Genomic DNA, 11,864 nt, shown 5'->3' on the forward strand with positions numbered 1-11,864 from the left:
TTAAAACCCAAGCCCAGGTACTTATAATAGCACTGTTGTTCAATAGGTTTATTGTCCATCTGTGAGGTTTTCTCTTCTTCCCCAAAATCACCACTTTAGTTTTAGAATGGTTGACTGTTAACTGCTCTTTTGTGCAAAATACATTCAACTTCCTCATCTCCGCATCCCAATTAAGGTAGCAGAAACCAAAATCATCGGCATACAGAAGAACTGAGAGTTTGATATCCTGAATAGAAACAGGAAAATATTCTAGCCCACTTAGTTCTTGAACAATATCATTTATATAAAAATTGAAAAGAAAGTGTTCTAAGAGGCATCCCTAGCAACCCATTTGCTCCAAGTCTAACCCTAAGCGGAGTATGGGTATGCAGCTGTTGAACTAAAGAGAGCAGCCTTCTGTCAGTATTAGTGGAGGCTAACTTTTGCCGAAGACGTCCCCTCTCTATCAGGTCGAAGGCAAAAATAAGATCCACAAAAGCGGCATACAACTCTTTCCTACCATTTTGTGGTAGGCGAAGGACAAAACATGGGTCTATTTTGGATTTACCCTTCATAAACCTTGATTGTTCTTCAGCAATAACTGTATTTCAGCAGCTCATGACTCCCAACTTACCCAATAGATATTTTGAGTATAATTTTGACACGGTACTCAGTAGATTAATTGGTCTGAAATTCTTGGGGTCAGCCTTGGAACCTTTTTTTTGTGAATGGGAACAATTATACTTACTCCCCACCTTTGGGGAATTTTCCCATGATATGGGTAAACAATGAAGCAAGGACTGGGGACCACCAGCCAGGATTTGTTTTTAATAATTACCCAGGGAACATATACCGTATACTCCAGGAGCTTTTTTGGTAGGGAGGGAGTTAATCAAGACATTTATTTCATCATCAGTTACTGGGTCCCATTCAGGGCAGGAAGATAGCACAGGAGTATCTATGTTATAATGGGAATTCAAGGAGGTTCCTAGGCTAGACAGATTGAAGAGAGAAGAAGAGTGTGCATGCCATTGCACAGAGGTAATTTGCTTATCAATGGGGCTGTTTGCCTCTCTTGTCCCTTTTGCCACCAGGGCCCAGAATCCAGTTGAATCCCTTTCTATGGTAGTGTGGCCTAACTCCAACCAAGTATGGTGGATATGCTTTTCCTCCCCCCGCCCAAAGTAATTTTTTATTTTTAAACGTATAGACTGAGAGACACACGTGAGTTGCGTCATGAAAGCACATGAGGTGCAGGTTTGCTAAGACAGCCTTCTCCAGCCTAGTGCCCTCCAGGTGCTTTGGACTACAACTCCCATGAGCCAAAACCCTCATAGTTGTATGATGCTGATGGGCGTACAGTTGTGCAGGTCTGGGCTTGTGGGAGGTGTCATCCAAAACATCTGGCAGGCATCTAGTTGGAGAAAGCTGAACTGTGTGACTAATGACTAGGATTCTGATATTGACTGGCAGGAGTCAGAGGGGACAGTGAGCCTTTGAAGCACCCTAATTCTGAAGCCCATTTTAGTCAGAGCAAATAAATTTGCATTGCCACATAAGCCTTTGCAACAGGTGAAAGGTTTGGATCACTGACCTTGTTGAGGCACAAAAGCATTAATCCACTTACCATCTTGACTTTTTGCTGTGTAGACAGAAAGCACTTCTTGCTAAGAAATGGCTGCTAGAACAAAGGAGTGTTCTGTGGTAATGGGAGCAAGGAATCTATCACACTTATATATGCCCAAGAGGCAAAATCAAAGAGAGGCAAAATCAAAGAGAACGCCTCCTTCTATTTGAATTAATGTGACCACCCCCACCAAAAACACACACACACAACCCCCCCCCCTCTTCTTCCTGTACAGAAAGGGGAAGAAATGTCATGTTTTAATATGGACCTAACTAATTTACATTTGGTGGGACGTGGGTGGTGCTGTGGGTTAAACCAGTGAGCCTAGGACTTGCTGATCAGAAGGTCGGAGGTTCGAATCCCCGTGACGGGGTGAGTTCCCACTGCTCGATCCCACTCCTGCCCACCTAGCAGTGCGAAAACACATCAAAGTGCAAGTAGATGAATAGGTACCGCTCCGGCGGGAAGGTAAACGGCGTTTCCGTGCGCTGCTCTGGTTCGCCAGCAACGGCTTAGTCATGCTGGCCACATGTCAGCATGGCCAGTAAAGCGAGCTGAGCACCGCAACCCCAGAGTCAGCCACGACTGGACTTAATGGTCAGGGGTCCCTTTACCTTTACCTTTAATTTACATTTGCAATCGGAAGTGGAAATGTAGCAAGCAGAATTGATTATTTTAAATTTGGGCTTATTTTATTTTTTCAGTCTGAATGATGTGTACAAAAATTCACATTTTAGGGGAAGTGTACATAATCTTACATATGTTACTGGAAATAAAATACAAGAACACAGTGTTAGGCTAAATTGCCTGGAAAACGTGTATTATGCAAAATTGCAAACCAACTTGTACATTAGCTTGAGTGAACCCTAAAATGGTGGCAGATTTTCATTGGGGCACTAAGAATTGCAGGCTGATTTGGAGATGTGGCAAACCAAACATAGGCTTTGATAAACGAGAAACTGAAATTGACACCATCCATCCCCATCTGTTGTCAACACAATTCCACCTTCAGTGCAGTCTTCCACTTGAGTTTCAGCAGGTGTTCTCTGCTGTAACTTTTAAACTTTTGCTGAACACTCACGCAGACAAATAACATAACTTCTATAATAGTTAGTTGGTGATTTCTGAATTAAATTTGCTGTGTGGCTTTTATTGAATATATATAAGTGTTGAACTGTTGAAAACTGCTTTAATTTTTTATTTTACAAAACTGGAGTATATAAGTATTTGTATATATAAAATAAAATAAAGGTTAACTTAAAAAAAATGAAATTCAAAAGATTGCATTAGCTCTCTCTGCACAATTGAGCATCCACGAAGGCGGGGAATCATGCGGAAGATCTGAAATGTGTTCTAGCAAACATGAGTAAAACCCTCCTCTCTTTGATCTTTATCTATGGGCCTTCACAGCCCAGGAAGGTTGAGGACTTTTGCCTTCTACATGGAAGGAGATTTCCTGTTCAGATTGTGTTCTTTCGGGATGCTAATTGCTTAAGCAGCATTCAAGAACCTTAATTACCTCTCCCATCAATCTTAATGCCTCATTAATTGGAACAAAACATGCCTAACGTTCTTTTGCTGGAAGTATCTGGCAATGTTCGAGCAATTCTGAAGCCCACTGTAGCCAGGCCAAATAAATTTGCACTGCCATCAAAACCTTTACAAAAAATTCTATGCAAACCACATCAAAGGAGACCTTAGTGAAACTAAGTAAGAAATACTGCTCTTAAAGCAGTTCTGTGTGATAATGCCAGTTAACTATCCACTACATTTATATAACCAGAAAAAGTCCGAGAGGCTAATTCAAGGTGCTATGTGAATTACTGGAGCACAGGCGGAACACTCTCCTCTCATGTGGATGGGGAAGAAATTTGAGTCGTTTTACATTTTAATGTGAACTTAACTTATTAACCTTTTCAAATGCAACGTGGCGAAAAGGAGTGAGTCATCTAACTTTGTGTTGTAGAAACACAAATTTAGATGACGCACCTCTATGTGCCACGTCTACAAAAATAACATACAAAATTGTTACCAAAGATAACATACAAAACTATATTGTACAAGGCAAAACTGATGGGAATGTGTGTATGTGTGCGCGCGTTGTAAACTAATTTAAGTTTTTAAAAATGAAACTGCAGTATATAACTATTTTTTTAAAACTATATAAATTAATTAAAGTTAAAAGTTTATTTAAAAAGGAAAACAGCCTATGACTTTTTAAAATGTTTTAGCAGAAATGGATGGAATTTCCAAATGGATGGAATTCTAAGGGTATGAAATCTGCCAGATTTCAGACAGCTGTGCTGGGCAGGATGGGGCAGGGTGGTTGTGCCAAGTGCCTTTAAAGTTGAATTGTGGGAGGATAAAAAAGGATTCACATCATATACACACCATAGTTTTGTGCTCTTTTCTGATATGTTGCTTCCATATCATTCCCCAAAGCACTGTAATTGGAGAGTCTTGCTAAAACCATTCCCTGCACCTTGGGTTAAGAACTTAATTTGTTCTGGAGGTCCATTCTTACCCTGAAACTGTTCTTATCCTGAAGCACCACTTTAGCTAATGGGGCCTCCTGCTGCCGCCGCACCACCAGAGCACGATTTCTGTTCTCATCCTGAAGCAAAGTTCTTAACCCGAGGTACTATTTCTGGGTTAGCGGAGTCTGTAACCTGAAGCATCTGTAACCTGAAGCATCTGTAACCCGAGGTACCACTATAATTAGCTTCTGTTAGCTTGTCTGTCATAAAACTTCACCCCATCCTTTTCATCCTCACTCCCTGGCATTTTGTAGGAGAACATAGGAGGAGAGTTACAGATACAGTTACAGATGTATCTGAAGAAGTGTGCATGCACACGAAAGCTCATACCAAGAACTAACTTAGTTGGTCTTTAAGGTGCTACTGGAAGGAATTTTTTTTTGTTTTGATAGGAGGAGAGTGTTGTTTTCATTTGAGAAAACTGCGAATAGGTCTTAAATTTTGGGGAACGTAAACCTTCTGGAATCCAGCGCAGACCGATTCAGAGGGGAACCCCCTTCACTTTTGGCAGCTTCTGACTCTCCCAACTGGCTCACTTCAGTTTAGGATTCTTCCAAAGAGAATGAATACCCCTTGTAAATGGCTTACTCTTTTTTTTGAAGGAGCACACAGGAATTATGACTTTGACTAGACATCAGCCACCTTGAGCAACACACTCTCCAGGAAATTTTCTGGGCAGTATGAGTTAAACATTGGCTAAACATGAGTTAAACAAGAACAAGGAAAATCCCTGGTTCTTGTTCTTCCAGAATATTTGGTAGACCTCTGCACAATGCAGAGATTACAGTGTCATTAGCAAGATGAGAAACTGAAGACCCAGGGACACAATTTTGGTGCCATAAATGTACCACATATAATGAGAAGTGGCATGCTCACCTTACATGTGGCAACAGGGCCAAGATTTCAGTACTAATGAGTAATCCCCGCAGGTGTCACGTAACAAAGGAGTTCCCCTGAGTTCATCAACACTTGTTGATGGAGTAGGATTACAGACTGGTACACACTTAGGACATTTACATAGATTAATTAACTCTTCACATGCTAATTGCTGATACACAGAGGTAGGTACACACATTCCAATATCCATGGATCTCAAAGTCTGACACACAGTCTTTACACATAAACACTAATTAAACCCTTGCATGGCCTCCTTTCTAAGACACATTGAAGCTGTCTTATATTCCAGTTATAACAAAGAAGTTCTAATTAAATCCTGATATTTACTATACAGTGGTACCTCAGTTTTCGAACTTCTCTGTTAACAAACATTTTGGTTTCTGAATGCCGTAAACCCAGAAATAAATGCTTCAGTTTTCGAACACGCCTCGGAAGTCGAACATGGCACGTGACTTCCGCCGAGTGCAAGATCCCGAGGCCTAGCTGTCTGCTATTGCGTTTTCGGTTTTCAAATGTTTCAGAACTCGAAGGTCTTCTGGAATGGATTACATTCGAAAACCAAGGTACTACTGTACCTAAACATTTAGCACCACAGATCTATTACAGTATTCAAGATGGTTGGTGCTTGTAAAAAAAACCTCACATGCTCCTAAATCTGCCCCTTGCAAGGGTGGATAGAGTAAGGTTACCAGATTTTTTCAAAGAATCAAGGGACACTTTTTTTAAAAAGAGAGAGAGAGAAAAGATATTTTTAAAAAGTTATTTAAAAAATTAAGATATCCATGTTAGCACAAAACTGGAAAATGGAGGTAATACCTACTATAAGTGACTGGCAAGTCAAGATGATAAACTATGCTGAGCTAGCTAAAATAACAGGAAGATTAAGGGATCAGGACGAACAAAAATTTCATGACAGCTGGAATAAATATTTGACATATATAAGAACTAATTGTAGAACTTTGACGACACTGGCGGGACTGGAATAACTCTAACAGTGAACGGCTAATAAGTAAAGGAGATAAAATATGTGATTCCAGAATTTATTTGATACTTACTGTCAGGGAACTGCCATCAGAGCCGGAGGGAGAGAGCAAGCTCCAGAGGGATCCCAGAGAGCGTCCCGGGATTGGGGGAGGCAGCCCATCTTCTGGGGAAGGGAATCAGCTTAGCTCCAGTGGAGAAGGGGGGCAGATGGGGGAATCTGAGAGGGGGTCACATGACTCCTTGCTGGGGACCAGCGGGGGGAGGAAGGGTCCTCCGCTGCCTACGCCCTCCTTGCGCAGAAGGTGATGAGTTTGCTCAAACAAAAATCAGGGAACTCAGGGATGGAAGGGAAAGCAATGGAGGGTTCAAGGAAAAGGAAGGGCTATTGTACTATAAGGGGGCGCTGTATGTACCGGGGGAGACTTTGAGGGGGAAGGTACTTAAACAACTCCACGACAACTCAACAGCTGGGCACTTTGGGCAGCACAAGACCATGCTACTTGTCACCAGGCAGTTCTGGTGGCCCAAGGTGAGGGAAGACATAAGAGAATATGTAAGAGGGTGCGACCGATGCCAGAGGGCAAAGGGGGAAAGGGCTGCCCCCGCGGGGTTACTGGAACCCTTACCCACGCCGGAAAGGCCCTGGGAGGTGGTGTCCATTGATTTTATGACAGATCTGCCCAAGTCAAGGGGAAAGACAGCGATCATGGTAGTAGTCGATCTACTGACAAAGATGTGCCATTTCGTAGCGTGCTCACATGCAGCAACGGCAGAGGAGACAGCCAGACTGTTTGTGGATCACATTTTTAGACTGCATGGGGCTCCATTGAGGGTAATTTCGGATTGCGGGAAACAATTTACTTCCCGGTTCTGGAGGAAGCTCATGAGCTTGCTGCAGGTTGAGGTGAGCTTCTCGACGGCGAGGCACCCAGAAACCAACGGACAAGCCGAAAGAGCGAACGGCATACTCCAGCAATACCTATGCTGCTATGTCAGCGAGAGACAGAACGATTGGGTAGAGAAATTAGCTTTGGCTGAATCTGCGTACAATAATGCTGAACATTTGTCCACGGGATTGAGCCCTTTCATGGCCAATTACGGGTGTCACCCCAGGGCATTCCCGGGGCGGGGGGAGGAAGGATGGAGCGTACCTGCGGCTGAGCAATTTGTGGAGGAAATGGAGGCCTTACACCAGCAACTTAGGCTGAACTTAGAGTGGGCCAAGGAAGTTTACAAGAGGCAGGCGGACAGGCACCGTCGGGAGGGGGGAGGCCATACGGGTGGGAGACCGGGTGTGGTTGTCATCCCAAGGGTTGCCCCTAAAGGGAGGGTGCAAGAAGTTGCAGCCTAGGCGGCTGGGGCCTTTTGAGGTAATGCAGCAGGTGAACCCAGTGGCGTTTAAACTCAAGTTGCCTGACAGCATGAAGATACATCCGGTGTTCCACAGGTCCCTACTTTCACCGTACAGGGAGGGGTGGGAATTCCCGGGACTGGAGGGAGGGGTTACCACCCACCCACGAGTCGAGGAGAGGGAACACTGTAACAAAGCCACGGAAATACTCGATTCAAGGTGGCGAGGCCGCCAGGTAGAGTACTTGGTAGCCTGGGAGGGGGAACCCAGGTCGGAAAACACGTGGGTCCCGGCTGAATCAATCACTGACGAGTATCTGGTGGAAGAATTCCACAGTTTGTTCCTGGACAAGCCCAAACCATTAGCTAGATTTTGGGAGGAAGAATTTGGACCCACAGACGACGAAGGGGACTTTGTGGGTTTTCCTGCCTCCGAAGAGGAGGGAGGGGAGGTGCCCGAGGGAGAAGAATCAGACTGGGAAGTTCAACCAGTGGTTTTGAATCCTCAGAAGAGGATGACAGCACTTTCAGGGGATTCCCCGCATCGTCGGCTGAGGAGAGAGAGGAGGTTGTGTCGGAAAATGGTGCCGGGAGTGGGAGGGGTCCTGAGGAGGAGGTGGATGTCAGGGAACTGCCATCAGAGCCGGAGGGAGAGAGCAAGCTCCAGAGGGATCCCAGAGAGCGCCCCGGGATTGGGGGAGGCAGCCCATCTTCTGAGGAAGGGAATCAGCTTAGCTCCAGTGGAGAAGGGCGGCAGATGGGGGAATCTGAGAGGGGGTCACATGACTCCTTGCCGGGGACCAGCGGGGGGAGGAAGGGTCCTCTGCTGCCTACGCCCTCCTTGCGCAGAAGGCTTCCGCGCAGGGAGAGTAGGAGGAGACTGGGCGTGAAAGAACTTCTTTGTTGGAAGAAGTTTAAGAAACGCCCACTGACGGATTCTGCCAGCGATTGAGACAGCCACAGGTGAGTGGCTGTCCGGACAGAAAAGGTTCACTTGAGCAACCCAGCCAGTTGTGGGCACCGGCTTACACACGAGCAACCCCATTACACTTACCAAAGGAGTGGAGGGAAGTCTAAGGCTCGCTGGAGCTTAAAACAACTGCGTAATATATGTATGATTCATGGACTGGATATGACACATGTAATTTATGTATTATATTTTGTATTTGTTTATATGCATATATAATGATAAACCAATAAAAATTCATTTTGGAAAAAAATAAAAAATAAAAAATTAAGATATCTTCTCTTCTGTGGTCTCCTCTGTCATGCAACCTTACTCTGGACCCCGGCCTGCTCTCTTAGAGTGCTTGCTGCTGTGAAGTAGGCTCGGGTCGGACCTGGGCTTGGCCACGTGTCCTTGCCCTTCCGGTGCTCTCCTACCTTTCCTCCTGAGAGGCAGCAGTGGCGCGGCAAGGTCAGGGCTCCCCTCTTTTTTCTCCTTCCTCTTTCTCTCTCTTCCTTCTCCTTCTCCGCTCCTCCTTCTCCCTGCGTCGGCTCCAGGGTTTTCCTGGCACCAGAGCTCCACTGGGCAGTTGGCCACACACTCTTGCGCCTGGCTTGATTTGGGTCACAGGGGGTGTCAGCGGTCCCCCCACTTGACATGCCGGGCACCCCCAGTTCCCCCTTGGCAGTGGCAGCCGCAGCAGCAGTCTGCCAGCCTGGTAGTGCAGTTGGCTCTGGCTGGCTTCAGGAGCTGCTCGCTGCCATGGCGCCCGCCATTTTGCCTCGCTGGAAGTCCCCATATGATGTGTCTTGTGCCGTCGAATTAATCACACAACATTCATTCCCTACTAATAAATCTACAACACTTAAAATATAAATCCAGGGAGATTAAATGAAATCCGGGGACATTCTGGGGACAGATTTTGTCCGGGGACAGATTTGTATATCCGGGTACTGTCCCTGGGAAATGGGGACGTCTGGTAACCATAGCATAGAGCCTTGTGGGCAGAATAGAGGACTGTCCTCAGTAAACTGACCAGCCTACCTAGGCCATTAAGTAACCAGCAATCTCCCTAACATGTGGAAGACGAAATTGAGGCTTAGGAAAATGAGAACCTGAGGGGAAATGAAATGGACAGATGTGCCCTCTGGTGCTGAGCTGCAGACCTTCCCCCCAAAGGAGGTGCTCTATCAGTGAGCGATGGACCCCACCAGGACCCCTCCCATGTACCTGCATGGCATGCGTGAGCAACCTCAGAGAGTGTGTGTCTTGTACATGTCATTGCACAGTATCTCAGCCGCTTCTTATTTCTGAAACTTCTGCTTTTCCGAGAGGATGAGGAATTACCTGTTATGATCTTGCAAATTCTTATTACAGTCATATCTCGGGTTGAAGTAGTTTTGGGTTGAGCATTTTCGGGTTGCACTCCGCGGTGACCCGGAAGTAACAGAATAGGTTACTTCCCGGTTGTGCCACTCACACATGCACAGATGCTTAAAATGACGTCATGCACATGCGCGGAAGCGGCAAATCACGACCCACGCACGCGCAGACGCGGGTTGCATTCTGCTCTGGATGCGAACGGGGCTCTGGAACGGATTCCGTTCGCATCCAGAGGTACCACTGTATTTGAAGCCTTCAGAAGCTTAAGTGACAATGGTGAAGCCATAATAAGAAACTGATTTCCATTCTCAGGAAACTGGCCATCACACCTGCTGAGACTATTCTATGCATGCAGGAATGGCTTCTCTCTCTCTCTCTCTTTCAGGTAAGTGAAGGGGTTGAGAGAAGGGCACCATCAGTTGGCAGCGGAGGCCTCTGTAGGCATCTTCTTTATTGGCCTCTGCATCCACTAATAAGAATGATATCGCAGGAATCTCAACTAAAGCACCCAAGACAGATGGCCATCCAACCTCTGCTTAAAAAGGCATTTTCCTTCATTCGGCTTCTCCTCCTTTTATAAATGTAGATTCCTTGCTGCCATTACCATAGAACACTCCTTTTCTTTAGGAGCCATTTCTCACCATGAAGACTTTCCATCTGCACAGCAAAACTAGGAAGTCAACTAATGCTTTTGTGTTTCAGTAAGGCCAGATATCCAAATCTTTAATCTGTTCTCTATGGAAATGCTGTAAATATTGTTGTGATGATGCAACTATATTTGGTCTTGCCAAAATGGGCTTCAGAAACATTCCCTGTCCTCTCTGACTCCCAGTCCATCCGTTCTAGTCAAGATTCTGCCACCAACACCCCTCCCTGAAAAGCCAGATTTTAGAAAGGGGGTTGTGCAAATTCACTTTGTTTGGCAACACTTTCCTCAGGGTAGAATTCCAGTTGTCCCAGGGCAGTGTTTGGAAGGCTACCAAAACCAACACAGATTATCGTCTTTCATGATCCTAATCCCAGTTTTAAACACTGCCTCTCAGTTTTGTTCACTACAGCTCTACAACATCTGCAGATGTGTTTGCATTTACAATGCATTTCCTGTCTAACCAGGAAGGCAAGCAGTGGAGGATTCTCCACTACAGGGGTCAGCAACCTAAGGCCCATGGGCCAGAAGCGGCGCCCAGAGGTCGTTTGACCAGCCCCCGAGCCATCCCCTAACTGAGTCGCCTGCTTGCACGCTGCGCTAAACTGGCACAGCGCGGTGCAGGGACTCACTTCCGCAGTGCTGAAAATCACGGGCACACGTGCTCACACACACACACACACACACACACTCCAGCCCATGGAGGGATCACTGTGGGACCAATCTGGCCCAGGCAAGATAAACCTTGCTGCCCCCTGCTAAACTACATCTACAGCAGAAGGAGAGAGGGAGAGAGAGAGAGAAAGAAAGAGAAAGAGAGAGAGAAGGAGGTGTATATATATTATTCCCTTTTCACTGCACCAGTTCCTTGGTTAATCCAGTCTCGATTGGGCTCCTGCCCAGGAAATGGACACAACTTGTATGCAGTTGATCCATCACCTGCCCTGCCCCATTTTGCACCAGCTGTTGCCAGGGGTTGCATGCACTCTTCCACACTTTTGGCAGATTGGCAACTCTTTGAAGGTGCCCCCTCCCCTGCTGGCACAGCCCAGGGGATCCCAGTGAAGGGGAGGAGCAGCTGCACTGAATCCTAACCCCTGAAAGCATTGGGTTGGGTATTAGGATGGGGAGGGGAGGATTGCTCTGCCCTTCATATGCCACTATTTCTAACTGCTTCTTCATCCTGAAGCATGCAATCTGGATATTTTGAAAGATTAATGGATAAATGTAATGAATTAAAATCCACAAATTACTGTGTGCAACTAAAATATGTTTGGTGTGACTCTTGATTATTCATGGAATAAACAGCATGGAAAATAGCTGCAGTGATGAAACTATCAAATGACTGTAACATTTTAAAGAAAAGATATCAATGGAGAGCAGTGTGAAGATTAGCTTTTATTCGTTCACTATAGAAATGAGAAACATAACAGCATCCAGACAGTCCCTTTATTTTCTTTGCTTCTTTTCCAATGTCCTACTGTATAGCTCCGTGAGGGGGGGGGGGGAACTACA

This window comes from Podarcis muralis, chromosome 7 (assembly GCF_964188315.1).
Source record: "Podarcis muralis chromosome 7, rPodMur119.hap1.1, whole genome shotgun sequence".
Taxonomy (NCBI): Eukaryota; Metazoa; Chordata; class Lepidosauria; order Squamata; family Lacertidae; genus Podarcis; species Podarcis muralis.